Source organism: Nuphar pumila, chromosome 3 (assembly GCF_984573655.1).
Source record: "Nuphar pumila chromosome 3, dmNupPumi1.hap1.1, whole genome shotgun sequence".
Taxonomy (NCBI): domain Eukaryota; kingdom Viridiplantae; phylum Streptophyta; class Magnoliopsida; order Nymphaeales; family Nymphaeaceae; genus Nuphar; species Nuphar pumila.
The window spans coordinates 32749144-32763908 of record NC_143251.1 but is presented as its reverse complement, the minus strand read 5'-3'; positions in this window follow the sequence as shown (position 1 = coordinate 32763908).

The following is a 14765-nucleotide window of genomic DNA, read 5'->3' as shown; positions in this document are numbered from 1 at the left end:
TAATGTTGTTTTACACTAGAAGATTTTGGTCCCAACTAAAGTGTGTCAATATCATTGAGAATTTTATTTGTACTATGAGTTGAAACTGCTTAAAAAATTCAATTGTTTTGATTGCAAGATTGTTAACATTCTGTTTGATCTCAATGTTATATTATCTAAAAAAACTGGAAGAGGTATCTCTCGACTTGAGTATGCCAGTATCATTGGAAGCCTTATGTATGCTATGAATAGAATTAGACTAGACATAACATTTTAAATAAGCATACTAAGTAGATACACTAGCAATCCAAGACTTGGGCATTGAGATGTTATCTTGAGGATCCTCAAGTATCTTAAAGGGAGTTGAGATTATGGGTTATTTTATACGAAAAAATCCACTAACCTTAAAGGTTATAGCGATGCTAATTGAAATTTGGGTAGGAATGATTTCATATACATGAGCAAGTGGGTCTTTATCCTTAGATCTAGGACAATATCTTGTGCATCTAAGAAGCAACACATTATAATATAATCCACGATAGAGGTTGAGCTTATAGCACAAGCATCTAATGTATAAAAGCTGAATAACTAGGGAATCTCTCAATTAAGATTCTAGTGGGTATAAAACCCTTATATCTTGTAGCAATTCATTATGATAGTCAAGTTTTCATATATAAAGCAGTGAACAATATATACTTAGAGAAAATCAAGACTTTTAAAGTCTGAAGTACATTTATGTGAATCATTACTCGAGCAAGGATTAATTTTGTTGATTATGGAAAGATCATGCAAAAACTAGATAGATCCATGAACGAAAGGCCTTTCATGAAAAAAATCAAAAGTACATATGAGAGAATGTGATTAGAATCCACTAAAAGAGATTACCCATGATGGGTACCTACTGAGTGACTCAGGTTGCCCTAGTTATTGGTTCAAAGGGAAGAACAATGAAGTGATCTGGTGAGCACTATTATATATATGAAGATGGAGAAGTATCTTCATGTCCCATTCTGATGTAAGAATTTGAAAAACTGTGACATGAGGATGAGTCTCTTGGCTCTTAATGATGTATAGGACAGATTGACTGAGGTAGTTGAAACAAGTTTTCACTTTTGGCAGACTCACCTATATGAGTGTGAAGGTGTGGGTCACCTTCGATGAGATGGAGGTTGTCTCTAGAGCACTCATGAAGTGGGATACTGCATAGGACCCTTAATAAATGAAGTCTTTATATATTGATGATACATATAATTATCTAAATGGAGTATATGTGTGAATAGGCCTAAGTTCACATTAGGAACTGAGTTCAAAGTTGCTACCTACTTAGTTTCTGAGACTGTCTGAATCTTGCCCTTACTAACTCTAGGTTCAAACCAAAAGGTACCTTCATTTATGCATATGACTTTCACGAAATACTTCATTTTTCTCTTTTATCCTATTTTGATCCATGTGGATTGTTATTATTTGGCTCAAAATTATACCTCTTGAAACAAGGGTCTTTGGAAAAATAATCCTTTCTTTTGCCTAATTGTTTGAGAAAGCATTTTGGAGGAAAAGCCCACTTTATGAAATACGTAGTCCCATATTTATTATATTTAAAAAAAACTCATTGAGTTTAAAATGTGGAGAATTGGCTTAGAGGGTAAGGCCCTCAAGGGCATTAGATCTTGGGCTTGTCAAATAAACTTTAAACTTTAAAAATTAAACTTTGGACTTGGATTTGGTTTTGGCTTTAGACTTGGATTTGGTTTCAGATTCAGCCTGATCTAATCCGGTTCAGTTCAGTTCGGTCTTGGTCTGTCTTTAACAATATTTTTTTCACTCATTTGGATAATTTTGTACTTTATAAAATCTTCTCCTAATTTTTTTTCCTAAAACATTTTGGTGATCAACCAAGGCAGTCAAAGGTCTTTTTTGACTTTTCTGGGAGGTACCATCTATCCTTTTGGATAGCATCAACGTGTAAGCATGATTGGAATGGTTAGTGATGTGCGGCGCCCTTAAGGGGATGTTAGCGATGTGTGGATCACATGATGGGACATTATGGTGCATGCAATTGTTTGGATCATGATGAGTGCAAGTTTTTATAATAAGTTTATGTTACCCATTTTGCCCTTTATGAGATTTTATGAAACCATGCACTCTAGATCTATAAAACCCTAGAAACCCTAGTTGTCTAACAAAATAAAAACAATATCATCATCAACAAGAAATACGAGTTTTGTTTTGCCTGTATTTTATACTTCTTCCTCTTCCTTTGTTTTTTCTTGCAAAACTATTCAGGGTAGTTGTGCCATGGAGGCTAACCTACTTAATGCCAGGGGTGGTTAGTATAGTTAGTACAAGAAGGTGTAGGCTTGGTTGTATCCTAGAAGAGAAGTTATATGCAACCCTACTGCACTTGGGCTCAATCCTGATTATGCAAATATAACTTTTAAGAAAGTGCCATTGTTGCATGCCTCCAAGCATTGTTCTAATCAATAAGAGAAGAAAATATTTCAAATATCCAAGAGTTTAAAAGCGACAAAAATCTTACAGATCTCCTATAATAGTTGTCATACGGACTGCGCAGAAAATTCCAACACAAACTAGCTAAGATTTTGCACTACAAACCCTTTTAACTCAATCTAACCTCATAAATGTATTCAACATGGTCAATTCAGTTAAAATTGACCCATGGATTCTTCCTTTTCATTAAAAAAATGTGGTTATGAGACCAGGGAATTTGGTATGTTTACAACCATTAATTCTTGTAGCACCCAAAAAAGCTTGTATACATGTCATATTCTAGTGATCCAAAAGTTGATCCCTACTAGACATAATATGTAGATCACATTCCCTATATCTATGGTTGCTTCAAAAAATTAAGGAGAGAGATAGATCCGAACCTCTATAGTACAATTTTCAGATTTTGCACAACCTTCCATTATGTGCTATCTCTATTTATAGAGATTTTGCTTGAACTGGATTTGCACATGCAGTGTTGATGGAGAAAATGGTATCCTCCTTCATTACTTGAACAACCATCTTAATAATAGTTTCATAAGTTTTGCAAAACACAATTGGATTTTGAAAACTGATTTTAAACTCTTCATTGGCTAATTAAGATGTCCTTAGGCACGTTATAGAAGGGGGCCCTCCCATCCATAACACGCTTTTCATAGGCACATTACTGACATCTCCCACTTTTCCATGAAGACGATATACTACCATCGTTCATGGAATTCTTGTCATGAGGTTTTTCATGCTCCTAGCAGCTATTCCATCATGATTTTAAGAAGATAGTTGTATTTGTTCCCACTATTTATAGTACACATGCTATGAGGGTCCATCATAACATTATAAAGCAATTGAGTTTTTTCACAACTACCTATGACACTCTTGTCATGAGGGTTTGCAGTCGCAAGCAACTAAAATCCAAAGCGCATAAAAAATGCAATGCTATGTGCAAATTGAGTAAATACCCATGGTATGTGAAATGGATGCAAAATTGCTTGAAGTATTTTTTTCTCATTTCTCTTTTTAGATCAGTCATGACGGACTGAATGCATATGTACTCATAATTATATCAATTCCATAATGCCAGTATATAACAAGGATAAAATGCATATGTACATGGATTAGGATTTGCAAGATACATAGGTGATTTCAAAAATGTTTTTCCTAAAATTATTTTTGAAATACTTTTCTCTCTAATCTTGCACCTTAATCATGGTCTGGACTTATGGTTGATTTCACACATCGTTACATATCTCAGATTCACTTATCATCAGCATGGAACCTAATAATAACAGTCACACACAACCACTTTGATAAACAAGTAAATCTTTAACAATGAAAAATGTTTCTCTCGGAAACATTTTTGGAGTTTCCATACTACATGTAACCTTACTTTTTCTTTTTTACATACGAGCCCCGATCTACGAGTATCAGACAGACCCCCTACCTTGTTTTGTCAAAATCGGTAGATGCAAAAGCCAAAATGATCGATTTGATGGCTCGATCCATATGACTCCTTCAACGTGTGGTTGCAACTCCTTGGACACTTACTCCTCTAATGGAGTTTCAAACCTCCTAAACACAATGAATGAAGGAAAAAAAACAAGGGGAAAAGAGGGAAAAGAAAGAGAATAAGCGCGAGAAAAACTAAAAAAAATCTATAACCGAATGGGAGGGGGGCGTGAGCCCCTCTTTGGCCATTTTTATATTATCTTTCTTCTTTTCAAACCTTCCAAATTCCTCAAAATTTTCAGTACTAACTTTCCTAAATATATTTTAATTTTTTTAAAATCACCTCTACTCTTACATAGCTAAATATTAAATCTTATAATATATAATCATATTATATAACTATATAATGTATCTCATAAATTTCAAGGAAGCACATGGGGGTCCATAAGCATGGGACATCCCTTCTTGTCCCCTCTTACTTTCTAATTTTCAAAACCATTTAGCTTAAGTACTAATACACTAACCTCTCTAAGTTATTTGGTAAGTTTTGACATTTGTTTTCATTACTTGTTTCTCTTTTGTTTATTTGTTTGGAATCTTGGAAATGTGAATTTGTAAGGTTTTAGCTTACAATTTTTTTCAAACTTAATTCCAGCATGAGATGCCATATAGGATGGTCCAACATAGGAGAACACCTCACCCTATGGACCTCTACCATTTTATAGAACTTAATTAATTTAAGTTTTTTATTTCATAAAAACTCTATTTAATATTTTATGTTATTCTAGAATTTGGATTTCAAATCCATACAAAACCAATTCCAATTTTATACAATTATATTACATGCGTATCAAATTAAACCTAAATCCATGTAAAATCATATTCGACTTTATTTTGATGAAATGTGTCAATTATTCCATAAAAATTTCATTTTTTCATAAGTTCAATTTTGAATGTGAATTCCACTAAAAGTCAACTTTAATTCTTCATAAAATATCTTTTAAAACTCAACTTAGACTGAATTATATTTTTATATTTTTTTACATAAAAATCCTTATTAATATTATTTCATACATTAAAATACTCTAAAAAATCACAAGTGTTATATCTATCCTACGATGAAGTATTGTTGAGGCTTGACACGTTGATAGATAAGGAATATACTGTATGGCAAAAAATATGGGTGACTGACATATAACACAGAAAATACAGCATGAGTAAGAGGAGGCCCAAAAAATTTTGCTCAAATAAGCAACCAACACTAACACTTAGAAAAGCTTGAGAAGCATGTGGCCAAAATCATGTCTTTGATCACGAAAACATCTATGGAGGGATATTCATATATGCAGTCAGTGGTGAAAAAGTTGAAGGAGCCATTGATTGATTCTGAGGTTGTTGCAAAACTCAATGCACGACTAAAGGAAGCAAGAGACATGGCCACCTACAGTGGTAGTGGTGAGGATGCCATGGCTGAGGTGAAGAAGATTTTAAAGAAGATAGGTGCGAAAGATGCTAAAGTTGTGAATGATGTTGATAGTCCTTAGCCCAAGGAGAAAGCGAGTGAGAGTCCCTTCGTAGAGAAAGTACCTTAGCAAAATGATGAGGCCCTGATTGTGGAGGGTGAATAGGAGGATGTTGAGGAGTCTATAGAGGTGAAAGATGAGCCCTTGAAAGAGCAAGTGCATGCTTCGAGGAAGAGATTACTTCAGGTTTAGTTCTTGTAAATATGTACTTGTTATATGTGTGTATTTATTCTAGATTACACAATCATTTATTAAATTATCATTCATTAAATTATCATTCATTAAATTATCATATCTAGATTAGTTTGTATTTTAATTACATTGTGAATTTTAAACTTCAAACATACTTTGAATGGTGAGTTTAGATTTAGATATAAATTTGAATTTCAATTATGTACTTGATTTTGAATTTGAAATATGATATTATATCAAACTTTTAATTTTAAGTTATATATATTTTTATGAATTATGATATTTGACTAATTTCATGTAAATTTTATTATGATTGCAAGATTCGTAGGTTAGAGAGTCAGAGGATCTAACATCCTGTATGCATCGGTTTTACTAACTAGCCATAATTCTACCTTTGTTCCTTGATGCTAGCAAGTGAGCAATACGATGGTTAAACAAGGAAAAAAGACAAGATGACTTTGATTGAGATCTTTGTCAAGTATAAAGCATATTCTTGGTTCTTAACACTATCGAAGAAAGCAAACGATTGGCTGGATCAAATGCATTTCTAAAAATTCTTGGAAGTCACACCATGACAAAATTGTCATATTTTCATAGATTTCATAGTGCAGTTATGGAACCCGACAATCAACATGTTTAAGATCTTTGATTTTGAGATGACTATCACCTTGAAAGAGGTGGCACACATCACCGAAGTAAAGTGCCACAGGGAGCGAGTGAATGCACCTTAGTTTAAAGAATTGAAGCACCTATGTGAAGTCTTATTGCGAGCATCCGATGATGCTTTCAAAGGTGAAATATTGGAGTCATCATGGTTGATTAATACATATGATAATATCTAGGCCAGGAGAATGAAGGAAAAGATACCCTGTATTGGAGAAAAAACTGGTTATAAGGTAGAGAGAGTTGAGGGCATTCTTGTTTTACTTCTTGGGCACATATTTTTTCATCGATAGTGATGAAAAGTTGATCCATACATCGTATGTGTAACTGCTGCAAGATCTGGATCACATCGATGAATTTACATGAGAAGAAGTTTCACTTGCACACTTATATGTAACTTTGAGTCAAGTGAAGCATGATAAAAAAATATGATCGGTATGTTAGTTTTGTTGGAGGTATGAATATTGTTTTGATTTGGTTGATATGAAAACATGATTTTATTATCATTATTTACTAATTTGTGTATTAATTCATGTATTGATTCTTGCAGGTTTGGATATGTGAGTACATATCTCTTTGAAGACCCCTTGGACATGACTTAGTCCCTTAATTTTCACGTATTGCTATGTGGACTAGGTCATGTGCTGGAGAGAAAGAGAAGGAAAAAAAAAGTGTGTCGATCGAAGATATGTGAGTATATATTGAAAATATGGTTATATTTTTATAAATAATACAATATATTACTAACCATGAATTAATCATTATTTTGTAGGTAACATGGTGTCCCTATGGAGAATATGTGCTGGAGGAGGATGTAGTTGTCCAAGTCATGGACCTCACGAGGAAGGACATTTGGTTGCACACCATTAATGAAGTTAAACATCAAATACATCAAATGGCCAGCAGAGTTGTCTGACAGTTTGAATATGTTCAGCAACAACCCTGTCACTCTTCCGTCGTTAGCATAAATGCATCAACTTATTTGAATGATAGCTCTAATGATTACCCAACGTTGTTCTTTGAACTGAAAAACTGGCACGACGATAGCAATGACACTTGTATTATATAGAATTCTATCGCCATGAGAACGTATCTATTGACACCCAACAATTGCTAAGTTAATCCATGATGAAGACGGGCCTTGAGGAGATGGTAATACACATATACATATATTAACTATGTTTACAAATTTACTTTTATTATAAATTTATTGCCTTATATATATATATATATATATATAGAGAGAGAGAGAGAGAGAGAGAGAGAAAATAGAGGTAAGGAGAAGTACAATAGGGTCATTTTTTGCATAAAATAAGTGAGGTATGCATCACCAGTTTTTTTAATATGAATCTGAATTATAAGAAAAAACTGGGTATGCTTTTGTAAATGACCTTAATAAAAAGGACTCCTAATCAAGGCAACCTGCCAATAAGACAAAATTAAGGGCCACGTTTGGAGTAAAAGTGGACAGTTGCTAACACTAATCCAAAATTTCAAACTCTGATTGGGGTCAAAAAATCAGTTTCCTTTAAATTAGTATTCCAAGAAACAGTTACCAAGTCTATTTCAAACTCAGCTTGGTTCTATGTAAGTTTCAAGTTGGAACCAACTACACCTAAGCCCTGATTTGGACTAGGAACTGACTCAAATTCAAGCAGGCTAGGTTTGGTTTGGCCAGGCACTCTGGTTATGGATTGGGTTGTTATTTTTCTCAGCCTAGTAAATTGGGTGGTCTCAACGTAGTGCATCTTGTATCAAATGAGGGATCCAACTAATGGTTGGATTTGTTTTGGTGAGTCTAGATTCTATTTGCTGTAGGGTAAAACCTGACCAATTTTTGGCATCCCTAATCATAGGGTTGTGGCCTGTGAATAAGGTAGGCAAGAAATAATAAAAAGGTTTTTAATATAAAAAATTTTGGGTTAATTTCCAAACTCCTACGTTTTCACAACCTTATAAATAGACATCTTCCCTTAGCTTATGTCACAAGGACGCGAGAGCAACTTGAACACAGCAAACGGATACAAAATTTTAAGATTTTTTAAGGACAGTAAAAAAAATGTATTTTAAGGAAATTAGGAGATGAAGAGGTGTGGGTATGTATAACAAAAATTTGGAGTATTTTAAGAAAATTAGGACATGAAAGCCTGTATATGGATAAATCTATACACGTGTGTACCATAACTTTGGTATCAATATTTAAAATCTCACAGCTCAAGTAGATCCGACCTATATATTAGGATTTTATCATGGTTCATTTGTTACAAATAAACATTCAAAAATACTTTAAATAAGGACAAAAAACGATTGTTTAGATTTCTCCAAAATACAACTGTTAAAAGTTTTTATATACAAAATTTATACATGCGATACATCGTTTCCCCTAAATAAACTGTGGTATGCCTCAATCTGTATGAAAATGCACAACTAGATGCGATTCTATTTTTTTTTTACTCAGAGAAACCGCTCCAGGCACATAGACCTAGCCACGCTGGCTCAGTCCGATGTACTTACGGTCTCTGTCCATGTCAGCCTAAAATTCCGAGGGTTTACCCCCTCGACCCCAGAGAGTCCCCAAGCTTCGGCCTAGGCAGGGGGGTGACAACCATGAGATTTGAACCTAGACTGTGCGTCAAGCTGTCTAGGCCCCATCCCACAAAGCCAAACCCCTTGGGTCAGATGCGATTCTATTTATTGATATGGTGAATAAATATACACACAGGGTATGCGAACAGCGAACAAGGCTCCAAGAGATATTGGTGCCCCACCATAAGTAAACCCGCCGAGTATTTGATCCGCATATAACCACCTACTTTTCTGTTCAAGTGGTCAAATTTAATAAACCGCATGGTAAGCCATGACAAAATTCTCTTAGCTGATGATGCCAAGGCTGCCTTCCTTTCTACTACAGAAAGCAGACTGTGAGTTCAAATAACCTTACAACATAAAACTCTCATTCAGAAAATCAGGATTTCCATCATTCAGATGGCATTTCAATCATTAGCTGAAATTATTAACATACAAGACATTAAAATGGATCCTTTGTCTTTTTTCTAAAACTTAGACGGGTGTTGGACACCTAGTGAATGAACACGTACACACAAGGTGTCATCCAAATGATCACCATGAGACTGAATAAGCTAGCCTATAGAGAGAGAGAGAGTTAGTTAGTTAGTTTCCGATGCTGCACCTGATCACTCATCCAAGGGATAGTCTGTCAAACCGTAGGGCACAACAGCAGATGGTGGGTGATCAGGTACAACAGCACTCTTAAAATGTGCAATCACATTGCACCTGATTTCAATTCGGGGTGGAGGGGGCAAGTAGCACCAAACACCTGTCGAGCAACCAACGGGGGGCTCCACTTGTGTGGTAAGAGCAACTAGTGCACGTTACCTTGTGTAGGAAGGTTCAGTTTCAAAACCCAATGGTATAGTTGTATAACTGGTAGGGGTCTGCCTAACCCCAGCTTGCCTTTCAAAAAAAAAAAAAAACTGAGAAGACATTGGAATTATGTCACACTCTCATCCGCAGTCTCTCAGACAATAGATGTGCGCCTGCAAATACCCCACTTGTTCTGTACTTAGCTAAAACTCTTAACCCATTTTATACAACATGATTGGCAATGTTCCCTTGCGACTTACAGTGTACAGTTGCGCTTAGAGTCTGTTTTGCTTTTGTTGAGTCTGATGTAAGCTGCCTGGTTCAGGTGAATCAATACCCCGAAGGAGCAGCCCGTATACTTGAACTGTAATAGCATGCGGGCAAAATTGTGAATGAAGTAAATGCGTTGAGCTTTCTTTTATTCACCCTCGTTGTGATTGCTTCTTGTGATTGCAATTTCTCTCCCTCTATTCTCTCTTGCTCTCTTGCACTCTGATTCCAAGCTTCCGCGATCGGCAAGCGAACTGATGAGTAAGCTTGTGGCGGTGAGGAAGGACCGTCGCGCTGCACTGGCCCATTGAAAGAAATAGGCTCGTGACAAGTGGTACCAGAGCCCGTTCTCGTGCTGGTGAAGGAACTCCGGAGTCGGTGTCAACAAACACGCCGACAGACTGCGATTTGTGAGCAAGACATCGTGGCGCCTTATCAAAACTTGCGCAACACCAAAGGCAAGGCAGTTGCTGAAGCTGGGGAGATGGGTTCACCTCGGGGCTAAGAAGAGTTGGATGCAACTGTTAACAAGCTGGTGGAAGAGGTGACTTCGCATGATGAAGCGATTTCACGCGCATGTGAATCATTCAATGGACTAAATGACGTGGTGGCGAGCCTGCAAGAGCAGGTAACCTTATTAATGGGACATGCCACTTCGTTGACGACTACAATGACCGACTTGCAGACTGAAGTAAGGGAGCTTCAGTTGAAGAACCGTACGTTGCAGCGGACGGTGACCCTAAATGGCGAAAATGGTGAGAGACCATCAAGGATTGATGCACCAAGACCCGCAAAATTCAATGGTTCTCGCGACAGCAAGGCCATTGAGAACTTCTTGTTCCAAGTAGAAGACTACTTGGATATCCAGAATGTGACCCTCGAAGATCTGAGGATTAAGGCTGCAACGGCCTTACTTGATGGGGATGCTATCGCTTGGTGGAAGCGGAAGCGCAATGACATAGAGATGGGTCAATGTGTGATAGACACCTTTAATGACTTCAAAATGGAGTTGCGCAACTACTTCATGCCAAGAAATGCCCAGAGGCAGGCTTATCGGATGGTTCGTGAGCTCAAACATACTTGTTCGTTGCAAGACTATGTCAGAACGTTCCAGAAGCTTATGCTGGAGATACCTAACATGTCAGAAGACGACATGGTCAACTAGTTCATTGTGGGACTTCAGTCATGGGCACAGTCTGAAGTGGAAAGGAGCAACCTCCGTATTTTGGAAGATGCATATGTGGCGGCTGAGCACTTAGTTGATACTCAACGCAAGTCTTTCACCCCATCAACCAAAGTTGGGAAGAAGCCTGACCACAGAGGCAAGAATGATGAGCAGCGCAATGATAAAGGTGAGGCGTCGACACGCCATCAATTCGAAAAGAAACAGAACTTCACGGAGCATAACAACAGTAACAAGGGTGTGGTTGTGACATGTTGGTTATGCGGCGATAGACATATCGCCAGGCAGTGCCCAAAGCTCCTTATAAAGGACGACGGGCAAACCAATGTTGCACGAAAAGAATGCAGCGATACTGAATGCAGTGACACTGAGACCATGCAACCAAGGATGGGGGCCATGCGATCGATCAACGCAGCTAGAAGTTGCGTAGCTAAGAACATGCAGGTCAGTAAGAAACTTATGTACGTAGAAGTCATTATAAATGAAAAGTCTACTTCAGCAATGGTAGACTCGGGGGCCACACACAACTTTGTCTCGCGGGAAGAAGCAGAGCGGTTGGGCTTGAAAACTGGGCCAAAGCAGAGGACTATCAAAACAGTAAACTCTGAGGCCAAGCTCATCCTTGGTAAAGCAAGAGATGTGACTACTCAAGTGGGGAGTTGGGTCGGCAAAGCCAATTTCTCTGTGGTGCCCCTGGACGATTTCAAGGTGATTCTAGGTATGAAGTTTCTGCGAAGCCAGAATGTTATGATGCTGCCAAAGTTTAACACGTTGACGATCATGGGGTCAGACCTGTCACACACAGTGCAGTGCCTTACGCAGAAAGACAAGTCTTCCGTGTTATCGACAATGCAACTGAAGAAGGGTGTCAAGCATGGGGAGCAAACATTCTTAGTTGCAGTGCGTGCAGATGTAAGGGAAGGTAGAAGCAGCAGTGCCGTCGACCCTAGCCCCATTATTGGAGGAGTTTCGGGGGGTAATGCCCCTGGAATTGCCAAAGCGTCTTCCGCCAAGACGTGAGGTCGACCACAAGATTGAGTTGACCCCGGGAGCGAAGCCTCCTGCAATGGTTCCATACCATATGGGGCCAGCTGAGCTGAAGGAACTGCGCAGGCAGCTAGACGAGATGTTGGACGCAAGCATTGTTCGTCCATCAAAAGCCCCATTTGGTGCCCGAGTCCTTTTCCAGATGAAACATGATGGCTATAAACGGTTATGTGTGGATTACCGTGCTTTGAACAAGATCACGGTGAAGAACAAGTACCTATTGCCATTGATAGCGGACTTGTTCGATCAGCTAGGCAGTGCCTGTATCTTTTCCAAGCTAGATCTGTGATCGGGTTACTAGCAGGTGAGGATTGTCGAAGGTGATGAGCCGAAAACAACTTGCGTCACCCGCTATGGTGCTTACGAATTTCTAGTAATGCCATTCGGGTTGACAAATGTTCCAGCCACGTTCACGACTTTAATGAACCAGATCTTCTACCCTTACTTAGACAAGTTTGTGGTAGTCTACCTGGATGATATCGTGATCTACAACAGCAACATGGAGGAACATGTCGGGCACTTGCGAACAGTGTTTCAGGTGCTGAAGGAGAATGACCTCTGTGTCAAATGAGAGAAGTGTCTCTTCGGGCAGGAGGAGATCAGCTTCCTTGGCCACGTTGTGGGGCGTGGTGTGCTACGTATGGATGGGCAGAAGATAAGGGTCATCCAGGAATGGGTTCCGCCAAGCAAAGTGCCAGAATTGCGGTCGTTTCTCAGTTTGACAAACTATTATCGACGTTTCATCAAAGGTTATTCCCTCATTACTGCGCCCCTCACAGATTTGTTAAAGAAGAATCAGGTATGACTTTGGACAGGAGTGTGCCAAGATGCCTTCGATGGCTTGAAGAAAGCCTTAGTGAGGGAGCCAGTGCTGCGACTGCCTGATCATTCAAGAGCCTTTGAAGTCCACACTGATGCCTCAGACTTTGCCATTGGCAGAGTTATTATGCAAGATGGTCATCCGATCGCATATGAGAGTCGCAAGTTGAAGGATGCAGAGAGGCGTTACACAATGCACGAACGTGAGATGACCACCATTGTGTATTGCCTCAGGACCTGGCGGCACTATCTTTTGGGTCTCGAGTTCGTCGTTAAGACGGACAATGTGGCCACGAGCTATTTTCAGACACAGAAGAAGTTGACGCCTAAACAAGCTCGATGACAAATGTTTTTGGCTGAGTTCGACTTTGCCTTTGAGTACAAGGTTGGAAAGACCAATGTTGTGGCGGATGCCCTAAGCCGTAGGGCTGAACTGGCAGCTGCGCACGCGGAGTCTTCTAAAGTGCATTTGGAGGGTGCATTGCTGAGCCGCATCCGCGAGGGTACGCAACAGGATCCAACCGCACAACACCTTGTTTCTCTGACGCAGGCATAGAAGACTCGGCGATTTTGGCTACAGGATGACCTCCTCGTAACAAAAAGGGGATACATCTTTGTACCACGGTGGGGAAGCCTTCATCGAGAGCTACTCAAGGAGTGTCATGATACACTATGGGCCGGCCATCCTGGTCAGGAGCGGACCTTAGCACTCCTTGAGCGCGGCTACTATTGACCGCAGATGAGAGACGACGTTGAGGGGTATGTGCGGACATGCCTCATCTGCCAGCAAGATAAGGGGACAAACCAGAAGGTTGCCGGTCTCCTTGAGCCTTTACCAATTCTAGAACATCCTTGGGATAACATCTCCATGGACTTTATTGTTAGTCTGACGAAGGTAGATGGCCTCAGTTCTATTTTGGTTGTGGTGGATCGTTTCTTTAAGTATGCCACCTTCATCCCAGCTTCCAAGGAGTGCCCTGCAGAGAAGACTGCAGAGTTGTTCGTAAAGCATGTGGTGAAGCACTGGGGCATACCAAAAAGCATTGTGAGTGATCGCGATGCTCGCTTCACGGGCAAGTTCTGACGTGAAGTATTTCGGCTACTTGGCTCTGAGTTGCTGTTTTCAATAAGCTTCCATCCGCAGACAGATGAGCAGACAGAGCGTATCAACGGGATACTGGAGCAGTACCTTATGCACTTTGTTAGCGCCAATCAGAAAAATTGGGTGAAGCTCCTTGATGTTGCACAATTTTGTTATAATTTGTAGAAGAGCGAATCTTCAAGCCACAGTCCGTTCGAGATAGCCACGGGGCAGCAACCACTGACCCCGCACACTCTTGCCACACAAGAAAATGGAAGGCCATCATTCGCCTATCAGTTTTTTCGCGACTGACACGAGCAAAATGAGTTGGCGAAGGCATTCTTACACAAAGCGACAAAGAGAATGAAGAAGTGGGCGGACAAACACCGTCGGCCCGCAGGGTTCCAAGTTGGGGACCAAGTGTTGGTGAAGTTATATCCTGGTCGCACAGGCATCTTCCGCGGGCGGCACCGCGGACTACTCAGAAAGTATGAGGGACCCTTCACAATCACAAAGAAGGTGGGCAAGCTGACATACAAGCTGGAGTTGCCCCCAGACTTCAAGGTGCACCCGATGTTCCACGTGTGCAACCTCAAGCAGTTTTATCCAGATGATGGAGACCCGAAACGCAGTGTGCCACAACGCGCTCCCATCATACAGAGGGCCCCGACAG